The 14967-nt window shown below is 43.0% G+C and overlaps 1 long non-coding RNA gene across 1 annotated transcript in view; it reads left to right on the forward strand.

The window, feature by feature from the left end:
* The first annotated feature begins 7 nt into the window (after positions 1-7).
* LOC113966931 overlaps positions 8-14967 on the forward strand; it is a 16626-nt gene continuing 1666 nt past the window's right edge. The window contains exons 1-2 of the long non-coding RNA XR_003534014.1: positions 8-367; positions 11566-11644. This is a non-coding gene — a long non-coding RNA (uncharacterized LOC113966931). The remainder of the gene's footprint in view (positions 368-11565; positions 11645-14967) is intronic.

The following is a 14967-nucleotide window of genomic DNA, read 5'->3' on the forward strand; positions in this document are numbered from 1 at the left end:
ACTCCGCTTCCGCCGGCGGGAGGGCGGTGCTGCTGCCGCCGCCATTTCGGGGCGCGTCCCCCCGCCCCGGCAGCCGAGGGGCGGGACGGGACGGAAGGCTCTTCTCCTGTCCAGCGCCTTCCACCCGGAGTGGTTTTCTTTTACATGAAGTGCCACGTGTTCGGTCCTTGAACACCTCCCGGGAATGTGACTCCACCACCTCCGTGGGCAGTCTATTCCGATGTTTAACCGCGCTTTCTGTTAAGAAATCCCTCCTGATGTCCAGCCTTAACCTTCCCTGGACGAGCTTGAGGCCATGTCCTCTTGTCCTGTCGCTTGTTGCGTGGGAGAAGAGACAGATACCCAGCTGGCTACTGCCTCCTCTCATGTAGTTGTAGAGAGCCATAAAGCCCCCTGAGCCTCCTTTTCTCCAGATTAAACAGCCCGAGCTCCTTCAGCTGCTCCTCATCGGACTTGTGCTCCAGACCCTTCACTAGCTCAGTTGCCCTTCTCTGGATTTGCTCCAGCACCTCAATGCCCTTCCTGAATTGAGGGGCCTAGAACTGGACACAGGACTTGAGTGTGGTACAGCCTCACCAGTGGGAAAAATCACTTGCTTAGTCCTGCTGGTCACACTATTCCTGATACAGGCCAGGATGCCATTGGCCTTGGCCACCTGGGCACACTGCTGCCTCATGTTCAGGAGAATGGAGGTGAATTTAGGTACTGCTGCCTTTGTGTTATGGAAGTCTGAGCTACGCTCCTGCCACAGCTCCTGAGTCTCTCCTAGCTCTCCAATGAGAGGAAGACCAAGGGGTGGTTTTGCTTGAACTATATGGCTGCCCTATTTGGATGGGCTCTGGGGTGACTCTCATGTCAAGGAGTGTTTCAGGCCTTCTGTGGGATGTGTGGAAGGGGCTTGTTTTCAAATGACCACGTTTGTATGGATCCTGAGGTCCCTGCATGTTCCCATGGTGGTTTGTGTATTTCAGCATGTGAAGATTTGAAGCAGCATGTTGCCAGGATGTAACTCTTGTAAACAGTCTGTCCAGTTTAAACGCTTTCCATTTTTGTTTTAATATCACTTGCCTTTGTCAGGCCTTGGGCAGCTTGTAGGCTGCTGAGAGGTCACTTTTCCCATCATCTTTCTTAGCATGCTTCACCTCTTGGCTTCTTACACCTGCCTTTCATGGAAGGTAGCCTAGAGGTGCCTGCTTAGAGCCTGCTTAGTCTACTGAGACTTCAGATACCAACAAACGGTTCATCTTAGATGATAATTCTGCATCTTTGTAAAGAGAGTACTTTGGTTGGACTGTACTCTGTGGGAAAGGTCATTCATGGGGTTTCTGCAAGTGCTTGTTTGCATTCTGTCACTTCAGCAAGTGAAAACTAACTGAGTAAATTAAAATCACTTGGGGGTCATGTGCATTGATGGAAATTCATGCCATTCAGTTCCATCAGTGGTCAACAGCAATCATCTGAGGTCTTTTGTACATTTTTTGAGCTTATAGCTAAAATGTGGTGTAAAATGTAAACTGTCACATAAATGTAAAATTTATTGTAAAATATAATTTGCTCTTCCTGTCACAGTAGGTCTTCCACCTCCATCCTCTTGTGTGCACTTGCTTCTTGTTACAGTCTAGTTTGCAAATTTCTTTATGTGGCAGATCTATGCACTTAGCTCCGGGACTTTCCAAAGAAGTGGGAATGAAGGCAGGGCTTCTGTCCAGGCTCTTGTGCTTTATGCCAAGTGATGAAAACAGGGCCATCACGGTTATTCAGAGAGCAAATTGAGTAAGAATGCTTGCCGGAAAAGATCTCTTCCTCTCTTGCTGCTTTATGCTATATAATGATTTCTAGAAGCAGGGTGATCTTTAACTTGTCAAAAATCTTAAACATAAGAGCCAAACAAAATATTTGCTGCCATCCAGTCTGGGAATGACATCCTTATGAGGAGAAGGAACATTGCTATGCACAGTGGTGTAGTGATGTCACATTTTTATGAGGGTTGTTTTTTTTTTCCTTTATAAAGTGAGTTTTATCCAAGTGGAAGGAGTTTGTCTGCAACAACATAATAGGAGAGTTTATTCAATGTCTTAAAATAAATGCAATTTCTTCTGCTGGCCTCTTGTGATTGAGAAAGCTAAAGGGGTGGCTTTCTTCATGTCATGGAAACCAACAGTTGATAAGCACAGTGCTGCCTTATCATGGTAAAGATATGTAGACAAAGGGTTACTGGCTGTCCAAGAGTTTCTCCATGTCGTGGGACTTTTGAAGCAGATACTTCAGCAGCAGTGTGGCTTTTGGTCAGGCAGGAAGAGGCCAGCAATATGGTGGTAGTTCAAATACAGTAAGTACCCCACTTCCTTGCCTCACCTTTAAAGACACGCTGTCTCCAAAGGAATTTACGTGACACATAATTTAATGTAAACAAGGAAGATAATTGCTTTCTTAAAAACCTGCACTCTCTGGATTGAGTGATTTGTGTCCTCTCCCGAGATGTGGGGGTTTTTTGTTTGGTTGGGTTTTTTTGTTTTGTTTGGTTTTGGTTTGGTTTGGTTGGTTGGTTGGTTGGTTGGTTTTTTTGTCTTATATTTTCTACAACTGTTAGCAGTGCAGACCATCGAGTCCCGAGGAGACAAACAAAGCATGTGCCAGTTTGAGTTGAAGCCCATAATCTCTTTCCAAATTTGGAAATTTGACAAATATCTGATTTCTTACAGATAAGTTTTGAATGTGTTTATTTCATCAAGCCCTTGTGTTCAAGGGTGAAGAAATATAGCTTTGAATATTATGTTCATGTACACAAGAGAGAAAAGAAAATTATTTTCTTTCTGTAAACCGGTTCAGCCATGGTCTGTGATTTGTCAACACTGTGGAGGGTCATCCAGTTTAGATAGAACTGGACATTTCCAAGGAACAGAACAGGATGTCACTGGCCATTGAAGAATTACTCCTTTTCCTTTTGAATAAAAATTAAACCTGTGCTCCCAAGTGTGAGTCTGCTCAGGAGCAAAGAAGTATCATATTTTAGATGAGAAACTTATGTCCCGATTGCTTATGGCCTCCAGAGATTTTATGGGACTGTTCTCAAAGAAATTGTATTCCCTTGTTTGAGATGCTTTGGGATTACATATTGTAGACGTTCTGTAAGGCTCCATTTTCTTTTCATACTAATTTGTGTCCTGTCCTTGTCTGAAAATGGACTATGTTTTGCCATTTTTCTTATAATGTCTTACTATTTTCTGCTTCCAGCTACAAAGAAACTTTTCTCGTCCTTTGGGCCTTTTCTGGTCTGCTGGATGCTAATGGATGACATGTATATCTGCTCCAGAGCCTTACCCATGCAAATAGCTTGTGAAGGCTGAGGCTGTTCCAAACAAACATGATTAAAAATCATAAGAATAGAGATGGAAAAAGCTATTAGGTCAAGTAGTTCCCACACGCACCCCCTGAATCAGTACAGGTTTGTTTCCAATGGTACATTTTTGGTGCTTTCCAGAAGGGGTCACTGCAGGTCAGCGCTCACTTTGAATCCAACAGCCCTTCCCCCTTCTTGAAAAATTAGGAAACCTGAATCTAGTGACGAGTAGGTTGCAAAACGTCTAGAATTTATGTTATAGCCTGTAATTTGATGTTGGGTGATCAAAAGCAGAAGAAATGTATTCAAGTCCAACAACTTATCATCCAAGATTTTAAATGAGGAAAATTACTGAGCTCTTCAGAATTACTTGTTAGGTATGTATGTATATTAGATGTTACAGATCCTGAGAACTGTTCTGGGGATGCTCAGTGGTAGTGAGAGCGATACAGATTCACAGGTTTATCCTGTTGGGTTGTCCATACTTAGAAAGCACATATTACAATAATATTTTGTAGTTACATAAACAAAAGTCTGGATAATAAAATGAAATTTCTGATCATAAAAGACCAAAAAAAGTAACAAAACCCCTCTTAAGTCTAAATAAGGGAAGAGAATAACAATCATGTTTCACCGAAAATACAGTTCATCCTACCCAACCACTGACATACAGGAACTTCCCTGAAGATTGTCCAGTGTCACGAGTCTGTTAGAGCACAGAGGCTCCTGCAGGGTTCATTGCACGCACGTGAACCGAGTGTCCTGGTCGAGAGTGGCCACATCTCATCAACAGGAAAGCCTGGCCCATTCCACACAACAATGGTGTACCCCAAATGCCTGTGTCCATGAAGAAGTGACAGCTAGCTTCTGAAATAGATCTTAGAGGATGGAGAGAATGGTATTGGGACAAAAATTAATAATTGGAAGTGGGGAGGGGGATGAAAAGGTGGCTGGAGATGGTAAGAAGGAAATGCTGCAAAGAGAGCAGAGAGAGATGGCACTCTGGTAGAGGAACGACCGACTCACTTGAATATAACTTGTTTATATTTTTAAGGATTTCTTATTTTCCCAGTGGATATGGCTATTTTTCAAAGTAAAATAACCAAGTAATAATTTCATTATGTTTCCTTCCAAGATTTCAAGCTAAGTGTAAACAAGAAAAATCCAGTGGGAAAATTAATCCAACTTCCTTTTTCAAGAGCGCTTCAGTTCTGTTTCTCCCCTCACCACTCTCCTTATGTATTTTCATTGCTACTGTTCTTATACCCAGTATCTGTGGCATTGTTGACATCAGCTCCAATACCTCAGCGATGGCATTTATTAGAGAGAGAAGCCTTTACGATCACTGAAAAGCACTTTTGATACAGAAATGATAAGTTCTGAGATTTTCAGTGTTTAAAAAATACTAATGACTTTTGATGCTTTGGGAATGTTCCATATGGGCAAGTCAAAGTGATGGAAAACAACTGAAGAACTTGCATTGGATTTGATCTCTGGCAATTAATATTTGGGCTGCATGGGAGAATCATAAGGAACAAAAACTCTGTAACAACACCATGGCAAATCAGACAGGCAGACTTCCAAAGCTTTAATTTGTCCAGATGTTAAGTGCCTTGATTTTCCAGCTCAGGTGAAGGAGAGACTTCAGAAAAACAGACAATAAAAAACATTGAATTTGTGAGGGTTGGTTGGCATAAAGACCACTGCATCGCTGAGTGTTTAGATACCAGTGTGCCGAAACACAAGCATTGCTAATACGCATTAAATGAAGTCAGAGGCTTTATCTGAGACATAAATCAGGATATGTTTTATAAGTTTTAAAATACATTTGTATGTTTTTACAATAAGAATGCTGCGTCTTCAGATGCTTCCAGGCTGCATTTTAACAAATGCTGAGTTTGCCTCCAATAACAGACATGCTTGTAAAAATGGCGAGGATGAGCAGGAGACTCAGAGTCCGCTGGTTCATTCACATTAGGAGAGCCCTGGGGTGGTCTTTCACTGGGGAGCCATGGAAGCCTGAAGCCAGCTGTCTGCATTACTGTTCTGTGCTGTTGACTGCAGAGCGTAGAGCCTTGACTCAGTTTCTCTTTTGTTGTCACCAAAGCTTGAGATTTGTTAGAGAGGCCTTGGGACAACGTAGACAAAACCAGTCATGTTCAGTCCTTCCTTCTGCCAAACTGATGTATTGCTGTAGAAACTGCTTTATTGAGTATTTAGTGTGGACATCTGTAAGCTTCATATCCCTGTCTCTGAGTGCAGGAGGATCCACAAGCTCAGCTATCAATCACTACAGCCCCTTCCAGCCAGAGATCAAACACCTAGACTTTTAGTGAAGTGGTATTTTTTAACCAGGCATAGAGTCAAGGCTGAAATAGTTTGCAGGAGAAAGTGCCAGCTGGGTTTATACTTTGTGAAAAGAGTAGAGGCTCTGTTATAATGACAAACTTTGCAATCCTCTTCTTGCTCATCTTCCCATTTTTCATTCCGTGAGATTGGAGTGGGGGAAGCCCGTGCAGTGCTCTGATGTTGGACCATGATGGGACGTGATGGGGAGATCTCCAGCAGGGTTTTACTCTTATGGCTCCTCCAGCCAGATGGCTTCAATCTACTGACCAATTCTCTGTGCTTTGTGTGAGGTCTGCATGCAATTTAAATGGAGCCTGTTCTCAGCTAGTTTTGCCTTTTCTTTGCCCCCCTCCCCCACATGCACATATATTCCCATCTGACCCTTTTCATGCTTCCCCCTTTCTTCAGCCTTTCAGGGAAATTATGCTGGCACCATACAACAAATATATCAGCTGGATTCGCCTCAAAGTCCTTCAGTTTTGGAGGCTTTCAGTCATCTAACTCCTCCGAGTATTTCTGAGAAGAGTGCTCCCTTAGCCAACTGTGCTGTTGATGTAGTTCTCAGAGTGGTATTTCTTTGTGATGCTGCTGTTTTCCAGCTGTTTAAAAGTTTAGAACATGGCACTTCATGTACACACCTATGTGTGCCACCACCGTGAGTCCCAGCAGATTTTTCTAATACACAAAGCACTGTTATCTGAACTTCTATTTGTCTTTGCATTCTGCAAATCTGGAAAAAATGCATTTGCTCTCTAGGTTATTTTTTTAAAAATTTTCCAATATTGTTCAGCGTGAAAAACCTCAAATATCATGACAAATAAAAGCAGGGAATGCCCTGCTCACTGCATTATTATCACTTAGCACCAAAATTGCAGTAGACAATTTTGTCTAGTAGACAATAGGAGACAGTCGTATTAGGCAGTCTTGTAAAGAGAAGACAGTGGAAGACAATAGAAGAGTGATAACCATACAAGACAGTAGGACATCTCTGTTTGTTTTGTTTCAGTCGTCACCAAGCTTGCTTCCTGGACTGGCATGTTGCAAAAACGATCAGGTGGGCTGGAGTGATGATTGTTGGTCTATTAAAATCAGTTTTACATCATCCCTAACTGTCTGTGCTTTCTGCTTTGCAGTCTGTTGTGCTGCATTTTTAGTGAATTCTTTACTTCTATTAATCATCGACCCGGAAGAGACTTGGAGGCTGCTGGAAAACTATAGTGTTGTCCTCCTTGCCAGCAGGTGAAAACACAATATACTTTTGCATTTCCCTATGGCTTCCTCTATGAGTCGTAGCTGGCTGGATGCCTTATCTGTTTAGAGACAGATAAGGGAAAAAAGAACTTCCCCTGGGGAAAGAAGGACATGGTAGTATTTTTTTGACACTTTCCAAATCTCCTGGTACATTGGACTGTGGGATCTACATGGGTCATGTTGTTCAGCTCAAAGAGCTGTTTCACTGATGAGGATTTCCAAAGTGTATTGCAGTGTGGTGCTTTTTTAAATTTAATTTCTGTCAGTTCTTTCCGGGAAAGGCATTCTGTGTCTGTTTGTGTGAGTGACAATGACAACCAATTCCCATTTTGATATCTGAGACACAGAAATAAAATCCCCTCTCGAGCCCAAAGATACTTATTTCTGGTACCCTGCAGATCTAGTATATAAACAAGAAGGACTCTGCTTTTGTATGTGTCCCCCCCAAAAACCCAGCAAAACAAAACTGTTAACTGTAATCTCACTGAGTGAGTCAGAGAAGAACATGAGCTTGGCATGCAATAAGAAAGCTAAGGCGGTACTCAGCAAAGATGAAAGTGATACTGATGACCATAGTTTAATTGGGTTTTCATAAAACATGCTGTTCTTCACAATTTGGCTAATGCTTGATAGTTTCTTTTTATGAGTCTGGCAAGACAATGAAACTTCAAACCATTTGCTTTGCAACTGGAAAAATGAACCAGAGAGATATTCAGAAGAGCACTAGGACTCTTTGTCTCTTGTATTAAGGAGAAGCACTTCAGCAGCAAGGGAAGGAGAACCTCCTGCAAACATACAAGCACAGTTTAGCAGTAAATCAGCTCAGCTGCAGTCCTCACCACGTGATATTCTGTACTTGCCACTGGGGAGAATTCTGCTCATCTCCAGACAAGATTGTGACTTGAGTTAATATTTATTTCCGTTTTTACAGATATGCTGTCCAGTGATGGATGGGGTGTGTTAACCTTCTACGTTTTCACACCTGGTCCACACCTGTTTGGGATCTCATTCCCTGTCCTACTGGGCAGCAGCTCTTGAACTTTGTTGGATCCTGGATCTTGGGCCAACTGAGGGTGGTGAAAAGCTTTGAAACTCTTGGCCAAAGGGCTTTTTGTTTTTAAAGTCAGAGAGGTTGGTAGGTTTTGTTTTGTTCTTGAGTGAATATTCATTCTCATGACAAAAACATTTCACAATAAGCTGTTTTCATTTGACAGCTCTTTGGCAGTACATGTGTGAAATAAATTGGTTTTTTTGTAGTCCAGTTCCTAGTGGTCAAGAATATCCCTGTCTCAAAAAGGCTTTGGACTTCCATTGCACTCATTGACAGTTTAATCAAAAAAGTTGTGGACTAAGTATTCCTCAGAGTCTACACTCTCTAGGGAACATAGAAGTCCATCCTTCAGCACACTGTGAAGAATCTTGTCTTGCCTGTGCAGCTCTTTTTGAGTAAGAAGGGGACTTTGGTCTCCAGGGCTGTGGATTCAATAGCATGAAATTCAATACCAAAATTTTAAAACAAAAAACAAATGGTATTGTTTTGAATCCTTTTATAGCATGTTTTTTTCATTTGCACTGTGGGAGCTTTAAATATTAGTATGTGAGCACTAGCCAAATTTAGGTTGATCAAGACTAGAGGAGAGTTCAGAGAGACCCAACTAAACTTACTGAGGAAGAGGCTCCATGGCAAATGAAGTTCCTTGTAGAGTGCCAGAAGACAAAGCATGATCTGGGAGAAAACTAATTTGCTCAGATGTCTTGAATTGCTCTAACTTAATTCTTCTAGTTTAGGAAAAGACCTGAGCAGCATTACTCAGTGCATTTTTAGTATTACTGTCTACTTGACTGGGCAGTGTGTGAATGGCAAGTATGTGGAGAGTCACTGTAGTTATTAATAACATAATTGAAAGCCAGAATAAACATGATGTTTCAGGCTTTTAAACTAATGTCAGTTCAAATTTGGATGGTGAACAGGCTACTAAGTGGATTTTAAATCCTCCTCTGTCTATTCTGGTAGCTTTTTCAGGAGGTAAAATACTGAACTGTGGAGACCTTGGGACTGCTGCAACAGTTGGGGTGTCATAAGCAAAGGCCAAGGCATGCAGCAGAGATGGGTTGTGGGATCACAGAGCTGAGTTGTGTTTAATTTGTGAGCAGACCAGCATGTCATTGTTGTGCTGGGGGCTGTCGATCAAGGCTCAAAGACAACTCCTGGGCAATATGTTGTGGTCCCAGGGCGGAAAGAGTAGAGGAGCTGCAGGTCAGCAGAGATTGTGGTGGTGGTGACACCAGGGAAGAATAGAGAAAGAAAGGGAGTTGCCAGTCAGAAATGAGGGCTGCTGGCAGAGCTCAGTATTTGGAGTAACTGGTTAATGCTAAGTGCTTTCTTCTTCCTTGGATGCCATTATGTGTCAGTTTTTCCTTATTGGGTTTCTTTTTTTTTTTTTTTTTCCATTTTCCTTTAAGAATCTGAATCCCCCTGAGCAGCAGGTGATCTTGACTATAATGTAGAGGAATAAGCTAGGGAAAGTTTTTTCAAAAGAAAGTGGATTATAAAAACAACCCTCTCTGCACGGCTTGAACCTGTCAGCATGATGCTGCCGACGATGCAGCTGGAGGGGAATGCAACAGGCTCCACAGCCCTGAGACAGAGCAGCCCACACAGCCTGCTAATGTTATGGGCCTGGCATGGATTTGGGGAAGGTGTGCCTGCTTTGCCAGGTGGGCCATGCATGGAAGTCAGATGCTAAAGTAGCCGTAAGCCTCTAATCAAAGTAATCATTTTGAATCTCAGTTCTGCCAAGAGCTTGAGAGGGGTAAGGAAAGTGCCTGAAAGTCCTGCTGGGCTCATCTCCAATGTACATCGTGCTTTTGAGTGTCTGCTTAGGGACTTATCTTTTGGCCCTTCGCAAGATGAAAGGACTCTTCGTAAGGATAGTCCTCTCTGCACATGGCTGCAGCATGAAGTTGTGCTGGTGTCCAGGCATGGGGCAGTCAACTAAAGCTAGAAAGAAAGTGGCCAATGGCTGGGGAAGTTTGTGTGAAGTGGCATGGGATGCTGGTCTGCCCAGGATGTCTTGCTGCTCGGCTCAGTGTCAGTAGCCCTAGAGCAGGAGTTGCTGGAAACATTTCCATGCAGACAAATTGACTCTGTTTGTTCCTGTTGGCTTTGTTCCTTTCTCTTTTGTGTTCCAGAAAGGGAGAATTTACCCTCTGCAAATGCAGGGCTTACACGCAATTTTCCCGGAGCTCAGTTAGCCAAATCAGCAGGAGCTTTTTGGAAATGATAGGAGCCAGCTGAGGTCAGTTTTGATCTGGTAAGAACTTTACTAAACCAGTATTGGTGGGAGTCACTTTCATTAGACCAAGTCAGTAGGAACTGCAGAGAGCTGGCTGAAAAGGTGTAATTCCTGGTGAGGAGTTCTTGGATGAAAATCACTTCCTAGATGAAGGAGTCAGGGCTATGCTGAATTATTTGCTGCTAGAAGAGTCTTTGTTCTCAACCAGCTGAACTCGACTAGTGTCTTTAAGTCTTTTTCCAACTTTCCTTATTGTATACTAAGACTCTTTCCAAACAGACAGCAATGGACCTATAGGTTTTGCGTAAGGAGTATCAGAAGTTATTATGCCTTTTGTGGGTGCCCAGAGGCCAGGCTGGAACCTTCTCTGCTCAAAGCTACTGTCTTAATTCCACTGTGTGGTCCTCACTCCAGTTGTATGGAGGCTTCTCTTGATCTTCAGAAATATTGCAGGAAACTATTTTCTCTCACTGTCCTCAGAGCTGTCTATTTGGAGGTGTCATATCATAGCATGACACATGAATGTATGTAGTGTTATCTTCTGGCATATTTGGCATGCCACGTCTCTAGCTGTGCAGTAGCGTATGTGAGCATGTCCTTGTGTCTGTCAGTTGAGGTAGCTCACCCTATCTCCCAGGATGATTTTGCGTTCTGTTTTCTGGTTTGTTACATCCTGATGATGGCATAAATTTTCTCAGGGTGCTTCCAGGCTGTCCTGCTTCTCATATGTCATCTGATCCATGTTCTTAAGTGACTAGCTGGAGATACAGATCTCAGCTCAATTCTCTGCTTTGCCACAGACTTTCTGTGTGACCTTGACAAGTAATGAGGTGATATTTCCAACATGTTTTTCTTGTGAGCAATTAAGGGGCACATTTTTAGAAGCAGAAGTCAAACTCCAAGAGAATAGCAAGAATGAGCTTTTGCATGCTGGCCAGTCGTGAAGTACAGAGTACCTACTTATGGTCTGTGTGTTTTTATTTGAGAAATAATAGCTTAATTACCATATGATCAGGAGCATAGCTACACTGGCAGAGATACCTAGGGGGAATATGGTCTGCATGTCTAGACTCCTTACTGCTGGACTGGGCATTGTTTACTGCCTCCTTTTCCCAGCCTAGGGCCATATCCTTGTTTACCGAGTGACAAAAATGAGGACACTATAGAGTGCATCTGTTTGGAGACATCTGCATGAGGGGTTTTGCTGGCACAGTTACATCAGCAGCCCTCTGGCTGGGTGAGCTTTGCAGTGTGGGACAAGCCTTAGTCTTTGAGTTCCTCAGGGACTTAACTGGCTATGGTATATAATTGTGCCTCTCTTCCCTATAGGTCTGTATGAAGTTGGAACACACTAAAATTAAGAGTTGCACAAGTTGTAGCTGAAGGGGCCATTGAAAAACTTTGATAGGTACATTATCATTCAACTAAGATTTCATAAGATGTTCAGTTCATAAAATGACTTGAAACATGTGCACTTAATAAGTGGATGTGCAAACATGCAGAAGGTGGAGAGATAGATCAGTTCAACATTTCCCTAATTCTAAATGTCCTTTGCAATGCTACTAGAGACACTCGTGTTTATATCCAAGGAAGAAAAATGTAAAACAGAAGAGCATTAAGGTGATCTGTTTACTTTTAGCTACTCACCTGTCTTGCACAGTGTTTTGGTTGTTCGTACTCAGTTTTGACTCTCAAACAGAGTGAAGTCATTGAATTGGGGATTCTCAAGAGGCAAGTGTGGACAATGGCATTTTCCTGTAAATTTGAGGCCTTTCAGCTAATCTTTATTAGTCTCTGCTATAGGGCTAGTAGTTCTGAGACTTAGTAAGCAATTATGTTTCTTTCAAAACAACATTGTGAAATGGATCCAACTTCATGCTTGAAAGTTACTGCTGGTGGAAGCTCTGTAACCTGATCCATTCCTCCACTGATAAGACTGTTTTTCCAGTGTGGCCTGTAAAAGTAGCTCTTTCTTTTGGCCTGAAAACTGATGGCCCAATTGACGTACCACCTTTGGATTCGGGGAGAGGCCCTGAACGCACTGTTTTCAGAAAAAAAACCCTATTCCTTGTGGCTGCTTCTCTAAAGTCAGCATTTCACATCAGTGCATACTTGGCCTTTATATCTTCAAGGCATCTTTTTTTTTTCCCTTCCAGATACTTGGGAACAGGAGGTTCAGAATGTTTGGTGATGAAAAAGCAGTGTGATGCCAGGGGCTGTATTGCTGGCAGCATAGCATGAACACCCTTGACTTATAAGCTGGTGCCAAATGAAGTTCTCAGAAAACCACGGAAAGACTACCTGGAAAATCAACAAATGTGTTACATGCAAATGAGCCAGCTGCCTTTTTGTAGTTCTCAAAATGAATCCTTCTTCTGCAAGGTGGTTTGGGCATTTTAGGGAGTGGTAAGTGAACCACACCTCTTCTTCCAAATTTTTCTCACTGACCCACTACTGGGCCTTAGTTCTGCCAAGGAAAAGCCTTTTTAAAGTTCAGTGTCAACAGTCAAATGTTGTCTGTTCTCTGAAAGGACAACATGTATCTGAGGGATCTAAAAATATCATTCAATGTTGAGAACTAGAGAATTTACGTACTTTGTAGGGACCCAAATTACATAGAGCAAGTAAAATACAAAAATTAATAACTTTGTCCAGTAAATAATTGCTGGTAGCATGTGAGGACAGTTTTCAGGAAAGACTAGTTTTCATTCTTGGTTTCCTGAATTGATATATGTCCACTTACCCACCTACCTCTAGTGGACAAGCACAAGATTATGTTGAAGAATACAGACCCTGAGTTAGATTTTGAGTTAGACTCTTTGCATATTAGCTATGCCATGCACAGACAGCGGGAGGAGATCATTAGGAAGCCAAATGCAATTTTCTTGTCATATGGGACAGTCACAGAGTGAGTTATGGTATGCTATGGGCAGTTTTCTCTTATGCTATTGATGGATAAACTCCATGGACTCTTAATCTATGAAGAATCAGATAATAAAACAGAATTCTGTCAAGAGTTCTGCTCCATTAAGGCGTCTCTCCCCCACCAGGAACCACTCCACTGTCCCTTTGCACTCACAGTCCTGACAATATACATTGAGTTATGCAAAATGGCAGGGATGGAAAAAAGACTGATAAGTGGTATATAGTTTCCAGGCCATTTCTTCCATCCCATCTCACTCCCTGTGTTTTTATAAATGGCAGAGAGAGACTGGTCTGTAGCATACAAGTCATGTTACTTTTTGGTTTTTTTTAATAGTATACATTATACACTGAATTGTGGTATAAACTGCAAATGCTCTGTAAAGGGCTTTTTTGCCCTTCAATACAAAGATGTCAGTCTGTGCCCCTTGTACAGCTCTGCCTCTCTCTTCTAATGGGAGGCCTCAGCATGGGGAAACACATCCTAAGAAAGCAGAACAACAGGGCGGGAATTAGTCGGATGCAGAGGAGAGCAGCTCGATACTAATGGCCAAATAGGCTCTGACAGCCTCACACCAACTGGCCACTCTCCTCTATGGGGAGTTTATGAGGCCTTGGCTTGTGTGGCCACCTCCACTTACGAATGAAAATCAAAACCAGATTGATGTCCCCCTCCCAACAGCAGCTGCCTGATTTTTCGCATAAATCGTGCTCCCCGGCCCCTCTCCAGGGGAGCTCCATAAAATAAATGGATTCATTACATGCGGATTTCCTTTTCCTTCTTCTCTGGAGAAACAAAGAGCCTATTAGACGCAATATGGAAATGCACATATGCATGCACACACGTGCAGACAACATGAAAATGTGCACGTGCACATGCAGCGTATAAGCTCCCTCCCATCTCTGTACCCAGAGAGTGCCATAAAATACATGGACAAAATCCCTTCTCCTTACATGCACAGCTCTGCCGAACACACAAGCCTGTATTCATTCACACAGATCTGCAGCTTAAATTCTAAACTAAAAAGGACAGGAAAGCCCAGGGCAAGTTGCTCCTTCCAGAAGGTGGAGAACTGTGAGTGCACTGAGTGGAGGTTATTTCCTTTTGCCAAAGCCTCCCCCAGTGCCCAGGAGCTGTGTTTTTACCAAGAGCATAAGGGCCCCATCCTCCGCAGAGCAGGGCTCACAATAGGCTGCACGTTTGGGACACCATAACCGCAAGAGCTGGGAGGCTGCCAGCTTTCTCTCCAGCTGAAATAGAGGAAGGTGCTTTGTGGCTGAGAAGAGGCAGAGGGATGAAGGTAAGGAAATGGCTGGGTGCCCTTCATTCCTCTCATCTCCAGGTGGCGGCAATACTGGCACAGGAAAGAACTGGAAAACATACCTTCCTCAGAAAGCTCTGCTTGTGTGAAGCAGCCACAGACGCAAATCTCACACACCTGTATACCAGGGTGAGGGATGCACTGGAAACCCCTTGCTGAGCAGGTTACATGAAGTTAAGAGGTGCATTCACCTTCAAAATGATGCCCTAAGACACTGGCCCCAGGACAAGACTGTAGTACGTGGGCACGCTCACACTGTATGCTAAACTTGGGTCAGAGCCCAAGTCTGAGCACTAACTTGCTTCCTATGCAAATTGTGAACGCCCTAACCCTCAGGGCCGACTCCCTACATCTTCAGTCGGAAAGCCTTTGGGGCTCTAAAAGCCCAGCCTCAACAGGGTGCTGTGCTATAGAGCCAAAATTACAGCAGCAATGGGAAACTGGTTGTAACCTTTACCAGCTTCTGGCTACCACCTGACAAGGGAGC

This window comes from Neopelma chrysocephalum, unplaced genomic scaffold, assembly GCF_003984885.1.
Source record: "Neopelma chrysocephalum unplaced genomic scaffold, ASM398488v2 Primary Assembly neopelma1_61c, whole genome shotgun sequence".
NCBI lineage: Eukaryota > Metazoa > Chordata > Aves > Passeriformes > Pipridae > Neopelma > Neopelma chrysocephalum.